The sequence below is a fragment of the Bombina bombina genome, chromosome 9 (assembly GCF_027579735.1).
Source record: "Bombina bombina isolate aBomBom1 chromosome 9, aBomBom1.pri, whole genome shotgun sequence".
Lineage (NCBI taxonomy): Eukaryota > Metazoa > Chordata > Amphibia > Anura > Bombinatoridae > Bombina > Bombina bombina.
Genome location: NC_069507.1, coordinates 54,349,501 through 54,363,843, shown reverse-complemented (window position 1 = coordinate 54,363,843; position 14,343 = coordinate 54,349,501).

The window sequence follows — 14,343 nt, the reverse complement described above, 5'->3', positions numbered from 1 at the left end:
TCCTTTAGCAAGTACACAAAAAAACTATATTGTAGTGGCACAGAAAAAAAAGATATTGGCAGGATAAGTGCACGTGACAACATGTGAGCTAACATGTGACTGTAGTCTGCATGTTTACGTGTACACGTGCAGTGCTGTTTTCTCTGTGTGTGTTCCTAGGGTGTGTATATATGGGTCATTCTCTGTGTATGAGAAAACCGAGTTTGGATAATCTATAGTAAATACCAGAGATTACCTGGGATCCTGCCTAATGATTAAGCTGCCTATAAAATTTACAGTTAACCCAAGTCTGACCTTTGATATGCTCCAACTTTCAATCCTTCTAGACTTACTTTATGGTTAAAGTAGTATTTTTTTGCTAAGATGTCCAGCCGAGCTTACTGTTACACATACATTTTAACATTGAAAGTACTGCAGTAAAAATGTTGGTTTGTCTTAAAGGAATAATGCACTTAGGAAAGCAGCTGATACAAATTAATTGTAACCAAAGTTGGTGCAGGAACACCCTATCAAATAGGCTGAGCTCTCTCCCACCCCCCATAGGGAGGTTAATTTTTACTGCTGTCTCTACTGCTTATGTAGCTTTTCTATACCACTACTTGAGGGTTGGAATTTTTAGTATAGGTGGTGGAAAACAATCTGCAATTTGAAATGGCAAAATAATTGTAAATTAACATTTTGTAGACAATTTAATATACTTCAGCTGGTAAAATGGATCATTGTATAAATTAATATTGAAACTAACGTGAATTAATTGTGCACAAATTACTCTTATCTGTTGCTCAGTATCACCTAGATTACAAGTTTTGCATTTGTGTTTTAACGCTGAAAAATGCAGAAAAAATGGTAATTTCAGCGTTAAAACAGCATTGCAGCCATTACGAGTCTTTTAGCCTGTAACGCAAAGTCCCACACTCGTAAAAATGTCATTTTTTCATGGGACTTCCATAGCGCAGCCATTGCAAGTTTTGTGGTGAGGCTAAAATGCTTGCGTTGCAGCCTATACCGACAAGATCCGTTTTGCAATCTGAGACCAGTAGTCATGAGTTTTGCGCCACAAAACTGTTACACAAAACTCATAACTAAAATGTTACAAAGTAAATTAAAAAAGTAAAAAAATAAAAAAGAATTACACCTAATCTAATAGCCCTATAAAAATACAAAAGCCCACCCAAAATAAAAAAAAACCTAGCCTACAATAAACTACCAATAGCCCTTAAAAGGGCCTTTTGTAGGGCATTGCCCTAAGTTAAACAGCTCTTTTACCTGTAAAAACCCCCCACAAACAACCAACAGTAAAACCAAACATTTAACCAACCCCCCAAAATAAGAAAACCTAACTCTAACAAAAACTTAAGCTACCCATTGCCCTGAAAAGGGCATTTGTATGGGCATTGTCCTTAAAAGGGCATTTAGCTCTTTTGCATTGCCCTGAAAAGGGCATTTAGCTCTTTTTAAAAAAGCCCAAACCCTAAACTAAAAAAAAAAAACACCAAAAAAGTTTAAAAAATGCCAACACTAACCCCCGAAGATCCACTTATAGTTCCTGAAGTCTGGACATCCAGGCGGCGAGAGGTCTTCATCCATTGTGGGACCGGCATCTCCTTCATCCCTGCGGAGGCGAAGCGGCGATGCGCGGAGGTCCAGGCGAAGGTCCAAGGTGGAGGTCTGGGCGAAGGTCCAAGGCGGAGGTCCAGTCGGAGGTCCAAGGCGGAGGTCCAAGGCAGTGGTCCAGGCGGAGGTTCAGGCAGAGGTTCAGGAGAAGGTCCAATGCTGAGGTCCAAGGCAGAGGTCCAAGGCAGAGGTCCAGGCGGAGGTCCATCGATCCGACGTGGAAGTCCTCTTTATGCGATTGTCTACCACACACTGAGGATTGAAATGCAAGGTACCCCTTTTATACTGGGGGTACCATTGTATTCCTATTGGCTGAAAAATTTGACTCAGCCAATAGGAATTAGGGCTGCTAAAATTCTATTGGCTGTTCAAATCAGCCAATAGGATTTAAGCAGCTCTCATTCTATGGGCTGATTCGAATTAGCCAACAACTGTGAGTACCTAAATAGGGGTTAGTGTTAGGTTTTTTTAAGGTTTTTTGGGGGGAGTTTTTTTTTAGATTAAGGTGGGCACTCTTTAGAGAGCTGCATGCCCTTTTCAGGGCAATGCCCATACAAATGCCCTTTTCAGGGCAATGGGTAGATTAGGTTTAACTTTATTTTTATTTTGTGTGTTTGGGGGGTGGGGGTTTGTATACTGTTAGGGGTGTTTGTTTTTCATTTGTAGGAAAAGAGCTGTTATCTTTAGGGAAATGCCCTACAAAAGGCCCTTTTAAGGGCCCCAAAAAATGCCCTTTTAAGGGCCCTTGGTAGTTTATTATAGATTAGGGTTTTTTATTTTGAGGTGAGTTTTTTATTTTTTTAAAAGGGTATTAGAATAGGAATACTTTTTATTATTTTGGATAATTTTGTTTGTTATTTTTTGTAATGGTAGTTTTTTTTATTTTTTTTATTTTAGTGTTTTTTTGTTTTTTTTTGTAATGGTAGGTTTTAGTGTAAGGCAGCTTAGGTTTTATTTCACAGGTAAGTTTGTATTTATTTTAACTAGGTAGTTAGTAAATAGTTAATAACTATTTACTAACTAGTTAGCGCTGCAGAATCTGTTGGCGCTCTACAAATAACCGATAATAATAACTAGTCTACCTAGTTAAAATAAATACAAATTTACCTGTGAAATAAAAATAAATCCTAAACTGGCTACAATATAACTATTAGTTATATTGTAGCTAGCTTAGGTTTTATTTCACAGGTATGTATTTAGTTTTAAATAGATATTATTTAGTTAATAATTGTAACTTTAATTTAGCTCTATTTTAATAATGTTAAAGTTAGGGGGTGTTTGGTTTAGGGTTAGGTTTAGGGGTTATTAGTTTAATTTAGGTTGTTGCGATGTGGGGGGGCTGGTGGTTTAGGGGTTAATAGGTTTATTTAGTGGTAGTGATATGGGAGGCCAGAGGTTTAGGGGTTAATAGCTTTATTTAGTGGCAGCGATGTCAGGGAGCGGTGGAATAGGGGTTAATAGATTTATTATAGTGTGGGAGATGTTGGGGTGCAGGGGAATAGGGGTTAATAACTAGTATAGTGGCAGCGATATCAGGAGCGGCAGATTAGGGGTAAATAGATTTATTTAGGTGATGGCGATATTGGGAGCAGCAGATTAGGGGTTAATAACATTATGTAGGTGTCGGCAATGTCAGGGGCAGCAGATTAGGGGTGTTTAGACTTAGGGTTTATGTTAGAGTGTTAAATTTAAACATAACTTTTTTTCCCCCATATACATCAATGGGGCTGCGTTACGAAGCTTTTCATTCCGCGCTTCAGGTGTTAGTTTTTTTTCTAACCCGCTCTCCCCATTGATGTCTATAGGGAAAGCGTGCATGAGCATGTCAAAACAGCGCTTGTATTTTGTGCAGTACGGAGCTCAACGCAACCATATCTCACGCACAAGACGGCTGTTTCAAAACTTGTAATGGCTGCGCTATAGAGGGTGAAATAACGCAACTTTTGTTGCGTTCGTTAAAAACCCTATAGCGCGCATAACTCGCAATCTAGGTGTAAATGATTAGGAAAATGCCAACAGATCAATCAGACATAAACATGATTTTACAAGCACTAAAGTGATTGTGAAGTTTAATGAATTACTGCCCAGAATCTAAAAATAATCTTAAAAACAGGGGCACTTTAATTCATTAAACTTTACAAAGGCGCTTCTTTTTTCAAATATTTACCATTGAGTTGTGGTAAACATACCGCCGATCCTCCGCCCGCATCTCCTGCTGTATTTAGTATATCAATGACGAATCCGGGTTCCTCCAATCCTTGCACGGCCCCTTTGGCATCCAGCTCGTGGGGAACACAACGATTGGAGGAAGCGGGATACATCATAGATATGCTAAATACAGCAGGAGATGCGGGTGGAGGATCAATGCTAAATATTTTTTTTTAAAAAGCGTCTTTACAAAGTTTAATGAATTAAAGTGCCACTGTTTTATAGATTATTTTTAGATACTGGGCAGCAATTCACTAAACTTTACAATCACTTTAATGCACAGGTTTTTTTTTTGTAAATCATGTGTCCCAAAAATTATGTTTTCAATAATTGTGATTTACAATATCTAGAACATTATCGCCTAGATTACGATTTGCGTTATTTAACCCCCTATAGCGCTGCCATTACAAGTTTTTCAAAACCCGGCTTGTGCATGCGATATGGGGTTTTTAAGCTCCATACCGCACCAAAAACAAGTGCTGTTTTGACGTGCTCGTGCACGCTTTCCCCATAGAGCGGGTCAGAAAAAAGTCTAACACCTGCGATCGCGGAAAGAAAAGCTCCGTAACGCAGCCCCATTGATGACTAACGTGTAAACCTAACACCCTAACATAAACCCTACGTCTAAAAACCCCTAATCTGCCGCTCCCGATATTGCTGCCACCTAAATAAAGGCATTAACCCCTAATCTGCCGCTCCCGATATTGCCGCCACTATACTAAAGTTATTAACCCCTATTCCGCCACACCCCAACATCGCTGACACTATATTAAATTTATTAACCCCTATTCCGCCGCTCCCCGACATCGCTGCAACTAAATAAAGTTATTAAACCCTTAACCTCTGGCCTCCCACATCACTACCACTAAATAAACCTATTAACCCCTAAACCGTCAGCCCCCCATATCACAACAAACTAAATTACACTATTAACCCCTACACCTACGCCTAAACCTAACCCTACCCCTAAACCTAACCCTAACGTTAAACCTAACCCTAACGTAACCCTAACCCTAACACCCCCTAACTTTAACATAATTAAAATAGAGCTAAATTAAAGTTACAATTATTAACTAAATAATACCTATTTAAAACTAAATACATACTTACATGTGAAATAAAACCTAAGCTAGCTACAATATAACTAATAGTTATATTGTAGTTAGCTTAGGTTTTATTTTTATTTCACAGGTAAGTTTGTATTTATTTTAACTAGGTAGACTAGTTAGTAAATAGTTATTAACTATTTACTAACTACCTAGTTAAAATAAATACAAAATTACCTGTGAAATAAAACCTAAGCTACCTTACACTAAAACCTAAAATTACAAAAAATAAAAAACTACCATTACAAAAAATAAAAAAACCTACCATTACAAAAAAACAACAAAATTACCCCAAAAATGTAAAAATTATTACTTTTCTAATACCCTTTTAAAAAAAAACACCCCAAAATAAAAAAGCCTAATCTAGAATAAACTACCAAAGGCCATTAAAAGGGCCTTTTGTAGGGCATTGCCCTAAGTTAAACAGTTCTTTTGCCACAAAAAACAAACACCCCCTAACAGTATTACAAACCCCCACCACCCAAATTACCAAGGGCCCTTAAAAGTGCCTTTTGGGGGGCCCTTAAAAGGGTCTTTTGTAGGGCATTGCCCTAAGTTAAACAGCTTTTTTGCTACAAAAAACAAACACCCCCTAAAAAATACATTACACAAAATAACAAACAAATATAAAAAAAAAAACACCACAAAATAAAAAACCTAATCTAGAATAAACTACCAATGGCCCTTAAAAATATATCAGCTCTTTTTGTGATAAAAAATACAAATACCCACTAACATTACAACCCCCAACCCCCCAAACCCACAAAAAATAAAATAAAAAACTATCTAAAAAAAACCTAAGCTACCAATTTCCCTGAAAAGGGCAGTTGTATCGGCATTGCCCTTAAAAAGGGATTTAGCTCTTTTACACGCTATGCTCCTGATTCAGAGAAGGATCACCTGTTATTTTGAGACTTGATTGTTCTTTATAGGTGGGATCAGACTGATATAATTCAGAAAAGTTCTCAACTGTGAAAAGCACAATTGGGCTAAAAGAGTCTGCTCGAGGAACTGCTCTGAAAATATGCTGCCTAGATCCAAGAATAAAACTATTTCCTTTACAGTTTAAATCTAACCAATGCACTGCATCCTTAAAAGGACAGTGTACACAAATTTTCATATAACTGCATGTAATAGACACTACTATAAAGAAGAATAGGCACAGATACTGATCTAAAACTCCAGTATTAAACCTTTTAAAAATTTACTCAGAAGCTCCCAGTTTAGCACTGTTGATGAGGTTAGGTTGGGACACCCAGTGAACGGGGCTGGGAAAACAAGAAGAGCAGACAACCCCCCCTCCCCCTTCCTTGCATATAAAAAACTGATTATATAAACAGGAACCAGCAGGAGTCTGTAAATGCGTGTATACATCTGACACTGTGGGCTTGCTTAGGAAAATAATCAATGTTATTAATAAATAAGCAAAACCATACATCATTACAAAAACACTCCCAGGTGGGCTATATAAATAGATAATCTACAAAACATTTATGCAAAGAAAAATCTAGTGTAAAATGTCCCTTTAAGACAAAAGAGATACATAGATATATAACATTGATTTGTGCACTTTTATATTATTTAAAGGGAAACCCATTTTTTTTTTCTTTCATGAATCAGATAGAGCATCTGATTTTAAACAATGTTCCAATTTACATCTATTATCAAATTTGCTTCATTCTCTTGTTGTCCTTTGTTGAAGAAGCAATGATACACTACTGGGAGCTACCTGAACACATCTGCTGATCCAATGAAAGAAACATATGTGCAGCCACTAATCAGCAGCTAGATCCCAGTAATGCATTGTTGCTCCTGAACCTACCCAGGTATTTTTTCATCTAAGGATACCAAGAAAAGGAAGCAAATAAGGTTATAGAAGTAAATCAGAAAGTTGTTTAAAATCACATGCTCTGTCAGAATCATGAAATAAAAATGTTATGTTTCATGCCACTTTAAGGCACCATATTCTCCTTATGTACTTCCCCTGTTAAGTGCGCTCAAGATTTCCCTTTAATTAAAATATTTTCAATGGAACAATACCCTTTTTCCAAGTATCTGTTCCTGAGTTGCTTTTCAATAACTCAGTGTTTGTGTAACCGTTACTAGAATTATGGGTCACGTGACTCAGTATAATCCAATAGGAGATCCAGAGTCTCGATCTGTATTCTGGTTTAAATTTCACCAAGGAAAATTTCATAACTGATTATATACAACTAGTACTAAAGCCCGTGTACATGGGCCATTTTTTGCAGTACAGCGGTCCCACCCCTTGCTCTCTCCCCCCTTTCTTTTGCTCTCTCTCCCCCCTCTATTTTGCTTTCTCTCCCCCCTCTCTTTTGCGCTCTCTCCCCCTCTCCTTTGCGCTCTCTCTCCCCTCCTTTGCTCTCTCTCTCCCCTCTTTGGCTCTCTCCCCCCTTTCTTTTGATCACTGTCCCCTCTTTGGCTCTCTCCCCCCTCTTTGGCTCTCTCCCCCCTCTTTGGCTCTCTCTTCCCCCTCTTTGGCTCTCTCTCCCCCCTCTTTGGCTCTCTCCCCTCTTTTGCTCTCTCTCCTCTTTGGCTCTCTTCCCTCTTTTGCTCTCTCCTCTTTGGCTCTCTTTCCTCTTTTGCTCTCTCTCTTCCCCCTCTTTGGCTCTCTCTCCCCCCTTTGGCTCTCTCCCCCTCTCTATTTGGCTCTCTCCCCCCTCTATTTGGCTCTCTCCCCCCCTCTTTGGCCCTTCTCCCCCCCCCCCTCTTGCTCCCTCTCTGGCTCTCTTTCAAACCCTTTGCCTCTCTGGCCACGCCCCCATTGTGGCACCCCGCCCGACCACGCCCCACCACGGCAGCACCCGCCCGACCACGCCCCTTGCCACACCCGGTCACACCCCTCGTCGTACCCGGACACGCCCCCATCGCAATGCTCCCGTCGGCCACGCCCCCTGGCATTCCGCTTCAACCTTGCTCTGTGCTGAGTGCTGAGTGTCAGGATCCAAACGGCCAGGTATGTTTGTCACGTGCAGTCTCTACTGCGCATGACTGCATCTGACAAACATACTTGGCCATTTATTATATAGGATTAGCAGCACTCTTCAATAGTTCATATATCAATGTGGGTATTCCTCTCTAGGTCTTTGCATATGATTTAATGGGGATGTTAGTGCAAATGTATCCTAAAGGATTCTCAGCGGATACATACACACACAAGATAGATAGATAGATAGATAGTATATATATTTAGCAGCCAAACCACCCAGCTATATCCATGGACTGCCCCTAAATGGCCACAGGTGTGGGAGTTCCTATATAAATCCACTAAGCCCATCACTGGGCTGAGTGGGTTATTGAGCAGTTCACCTGGTTCACCTGCACTCAACTCTCCCTGTATCCTGTGTTGCAACAAGCTTGTACTTACCTTGTTCCTGATACCACTTACCTGAATCCTGCTGCACTTACCTGGAATCCTGTGTGAGCTGCACCAACAATACCTTCTGGGTTTCCTGTGCCTGCTGAGCCTCCTGTACTTGCTGTACCAGTGGCAGCGTAGCTGAATCCTGCTGTTCCAGTTGCCCTTACCTAGTGTCCCGTGACAACCTTACCCCTGTACCTGCTGGACTTTGCTCCTGCTTTACCCCTTGGTAGCTAGTTGCTGGACTAAGATGACGATACCTGACCTTTAGCCAGCCCTTGGACTCTGCTCTTGCTTACCCCTTGGTACCTAGTTGCTGGACTGATCTCACAGTACCTGACGTTTGGCTTGTTCTGGGGGTCTGCTTTTTTTTACCCCTTTATGCCAAGTTGCTGGACCTGACCTTTGGGCAATACTCAGGTTCAGTTTCTCTTATTTTATTAAAGCCTTTAAATTGACTTTTTGTTTTCTATGTATCTATTCCTGCATTTGAGTTCCACGCACTTAAACCCTCACAAGCTGCACCCATGGACCACCTCAAGCCAACCAGACACACCAGAGTACTGCCTCACACTCATGGCCATGCACTTTCCAACTGCACCTTTGTTCCAATCAGACATGTCACTAGACTGCCATGACTTTGCCCTCTGACCTCCTGATCACCCTTGCTAGTTGGTAGGATCCATAAGTACTGACATTATTTACACAGGTGCACACACACACACACACACATATATATTTTTACAGTATACTAGTGTACACACATCCTACCCATTGTATCCATTCCTACACTTTATTAAACCCTTCATTTCATCCATATAAAACCCTTAACATATGCCCTACTTCAGACATAGGGGCATATTTATCAAGTTCCGTATGGAGCTTGAAGCCCCGTGTTCTGAAGGCTCGCCAGAAACACAAGTTATGAAGCAGCGGTCTAAAGACCGCTGTTCCATCACCTGTCCACCTGCTCTGAGGCGGCGGACAGACATCGCCAAAAATCAACCCGTTCCAATACGATTAGGTTGATTGACACCCCCTGCTAGCGGCCTGATTGGCCGCAAATCTGCAGGGGGCGGCATTGCACCAGGAATCACCTAGGAAACATCTTTTAGTCAGCTGCCTCTGTGGTAAAATGTTTACTGAAAATAATGGTTTGAAAGGATGGTTCATAGGATATATTTTCCTTTTTTTACAAGGTAAACAATATTGTGGGGGAAGACAGAGTTAATGGCAAGCAACCAGAATTCCTTATAAGATGGGGATAAGGTAAAGTTGGATGGTAAATGACTAATGTCGGTTAGCTGACTGACCAGTTATTTCTCAGCACTAGGGTATCAGAATCATGACATCTAACATATAAGTCTAAATATACAGGAAGTATAACTTAACTTCTAAAACTATCATATATATAATTTATCCAATGAACTAGTCTCTTATATGTGGGTACTTATCAGCAAGTTGCAGCTATCATTAGGGTGGTATTACAGGACTTCAAGAGCAATGTTGTTGCAGCAGTAATGTTGGTCTATTAATCAAACGGTCAACTGAAAATACGCTTGAATTACACGTCGTATTTGTCGCGAGATTGATCCGCTGTAGTTATCAAAGCGTCAAGATCGGAAAATGTTGAAATTTGTGACGTAAAATACGATCCCGCGATCTCAATCTGACGCAGATCAATGCTTGTGTCATTACAGATGTTTCGAATTCACATTCGCCCTTGAGGTTGTGGATGCCAAAGAACTCAATGGGAGTCTGAAAACACAGAAAGCTTATGATCGATGCTGCAAGAGAATGAAGTATGTTACATAATAAAAGTAAATTAGAAACTCACCCTTTCTAAATCAAACAATATTATTGCTCCACATTTGGTGCACTAGTAGATATTGGGATAAAAATTAAAAATACATTACTACTTATGGATTATGCTACAAATTTGTCTCTCATTACAAAGCAAGGCGACAATATTATTTCTACAAATTTGTTGAAAAGTTTTGCCCCAAACTTGTCGCACTAATAGATATAGAGATAAAAATGACAAACACAACATAATATAGCTAACTTACTTTTTATTTTTTGTGAAAAATCTATGTGCACCATGTTTAAGCCATGTAATACAAGTCTCACTCTCCACTTCGCACCAATTTTGACTCAACACTTTTCGCACCAATTATGATGCAAACTCCTAAACAACCCACACACTAGTGAATTTTTCAACCACTTTTGATTGGAATATGCATAATCACATGATTTATGACATCAGCCAATCTGGTTCAAATATAAATTTTAAACTATCACTAACGAATCAAATTGCTCGATACTTGTGTCATTGATCACTTATCAGAACTTGTAAGTGACATTTGTTACATTGTGTATTATACTTTGAAAGTATGTACAGGGAGTGCAGAATTATTAGGCAAATGAGTATTTTGACCACATCATCCTCTTTATGCATGTTGTCTTACTCCAAGCTGTATAGGCTCGAAAGCCTACTACCAATTAAGCATATTAGGTGATTTGCATCTCTGTAATGAGAAGGGGTGTGGTCTAATGACATCAACACCCTATATCAGGTGTGCATAATTATTAGGCAACTTCCTTTCCTTTGGCAAAATGGGTCAAAAGAAGGACTTGACAGGCTCAGAAAAGTCAAAAATAGTGAGATATCTTGCAGAGGGATGCAGCACTCTTAAAATTGCAAAGCTTCTGAAGCGTGATCATCGAACAATCAAGCGTTTCATTCAAAATAGTCAACAGGGTCACAAGAAGCGTGTGGGAAAACCAAGGCGCAAAATAACTGCCCATGAACTGAGAAAAGTCAAGCGTGCAGCTGCCAAGATGCCACTTGCCACCAGTTTGGCCATATTTCAGAGCTGCAACATCACTGGAGTGCCCAAAAGCACAAGGTGTGCAATACTCAGAGACATGGCCAAGGTAAGAAAGGCTGAAAGACGACCACCACTGAACAAGACACACAAGCTGAAACGTCAAGACTGGGCCAAGAAATATCTCAAGACTGATTTTTCTAAGGTTTTATGGACTGATGAAATGAGAGTGAGTCTTGATGGGCCAGATGGATGGGTCCGTGGCTGGATTGGTAAAGGGCAGAGAGCTCCAGTCCGACTCAGACGCCAGCAAGGTGGAGGTGGAGTACTGGTTTGGGCTGGTATCATCAAAGATGAGCTTGTGGGGCCTTTTCGGGTTGAGGATGGAGTCAAGCTCAACTCCCAGTCCTACTGCCAGTTTCTGGAAGACACCTTCTTCAAGCAGTGGTACAGGAAGAAGTCTGCATCCTTCAAGAAAAACATGATTTTCATGCAGGACAATGCTCCATCACACGCGTCCAAGTACTCCACAGCGTGGCTGGCAAGAAAGGGTATAAAAGAAGAAAATCTAATGACATGGCCTCCTTGTTCACCTGATCTGAACCCCATTGAGAACCTGTGGTCCATCATCAAATGTGAGATTTACAAGGAGGGAAAACAGTACACCTCTCTGAACAGTGTCTGGGAGGCTGTGGTTGCTGCTGCACGCAATGTTGATGGTGAACAGATCAAAACACTGACAGAATCCATGGATGGCAGGCTTTTGAGTGTCCTTGAAAAGAAAGGTGGCTATATTGGTCACTGATTTGTTTTTGTTTTGTTTTTGAATGTCAGAAATGTATATTTGTGAATGTTGAGATGTTATATTGGTTTCACTGGTAAAAATAAATAATTGAAATGGGTATATATTTGTTTTTTGTTACGTTGCCTAATAATTATGCACAGTAATAGTCACCTGCACACACAGATATCCCCCTAAAATAGCTATAACTAAAAACAAACTAAAAACTACTTCCAAAACTATTCAGCTTTGATATTAATGAGTTTTTTGGGTTCATTGAGAACATGGTTGTTGTTCAATAATAAAATTAATCCTCAAAAATACAACTTGCCTAATAATTCTGCACTCCCTGTATATGTGAATTTAGAATTAAAGACAAACATTGATGCTGACATTAGGACACACAGTGTAATATTTTAGACAAGGATTTTAAAATTTGAATTGATGTTTGATTCAATATAACCTTAAGCTGATAGCTCAAAGGGATAGCCCACCTAACATTAAACTGACACGATTCAGATACAGCAGAAATTAAAATCACCTCTTTACTGTCACGCTATTTTCAGTGTATTTCTTCCTTCTCTTGAATTTCTTTTTCAGTAAGAAATGTCATCATTTATGCCAGCCCATTTTATAACACCTGTGAAGGGGTGGTTTTTAAAACTACATTGCAATGAGTAGGGGTTACATAGGTACAGAGAGAAAACTGTCCCAGCTCTTAAAATATCCATTGATTGCAAATAAATGCATATGATACTCTGATTATATGTTATATTTGCAATTATTCCTGCTCAGAATAATAATACATTTACACTATAATCATATAGTGGTATAAATAAACACAGAGATATGAAAGACAACATTGTTTAGAACAAAAAAAGGAATTTAGGGACACATAAATATGTTTGCAAAAGATTTCTGACATAGCACACACACCCATATATATATATATATATATATATATATATATATATATATATATATATATATATAGTGTATATATATATACAAGTATGTGCAAAGATATATGTACAAATTCTAGCATTAATAATCATTTATAAAATAAAAAATATGAGATAAAAGCATATCATGACTTCTAGAAATAAAAATACACATAACTTTATGTAAACGTATCATATAACAGATTTTAGATATTGTTTGTTGAGGTATAAATGTAGCTATTTCTTGGACATTAACAGTTTAAAAATAAAAGATAAGCTTTAGAGAAATGTGCTTGTTCATGGACAGTAATGAAATTATATAAATAAAGCTTGGAAAAACCTGAATAACCGCAACATCGATGACTGTTAGTTAACAACAGTCCGATGCTCTTCGCACCGTACTTGACACGCTTGTTTTTGATGGCTTTTTAGATAAATAAGGGTATCGTATTCAGATCCGCGTCAGCAATGTCTGGCAAGCGTATTGACGCCGGCAAATGCACTGAGATTGACACTTTGATAACTTGACCCCATAGTGTGAAGTGTCATCACTAGTGAGTCCAATAAATAATATTCACTAAGATATGTGGAAATATTAACAAGTATAGTGCTTCAAACATCTTTATCATCAGAAGACACATATATGCTCTCATAACGCATAATAGAACCCTCTCTAAACATATCTGGCTGAGCTCACTTGTTCTATAAATTAGACTATACACATAACTTGTCTTCTCATACATAGGGTTGACCAAAAGGCAAGGCACATAATTGCCATATATTCTACTTATGCAAGATAAATACGATTCCCATTTGATATCTAAAACTGGATTGCACGCCCCACTGTCCTGGCCGCTGACAGCCAGGCGGCAAATCATAGTTAAGAGAGGGATCTCTATATATCAGTAATAAAATTTACTATATAACAAATAGAAAATATTCTCTAACACAGTGTGAAGTTAGCCTAGTGAGACTTTTAATCCTGTCCTACAAAGAGGACCGGTAAAATATGAGCTTTCAGAATAAGTAATCTATACTGACATATAGGAGCTCGCCCACTTTGAAGTCTGAACAATATTATTGATGTGATGTGTACTAGCCTGTGGATGACACATAATGAGAGAGATATATGGCACATAAGATCGCTAGGTAAATAGGCAACAAATATTAAGTATAAATTTATAAAGACTTAAGTTGGAATAATGCCAGTGGTAAAATAAGTGATGCCAATACCACACAATATTATATAGTGGAACGATATTATGGTGTCTACAATACTCAAAAGCTTAGATATATATAAAACACTTAATTGAGCTCTGTTATCTGAGGGTATCTCCATTTTTAGTACCCGAGATTGTTATGGAAATATAGCAAAACATATTCCGTATATAGCTGTTATGCATACTAGTCACCATAGGAAACTGAAAAAGGATAAGTTATAAATGGGGCAGAAACCGGCCCTTGTAAAGCTGCTATGCTGAAT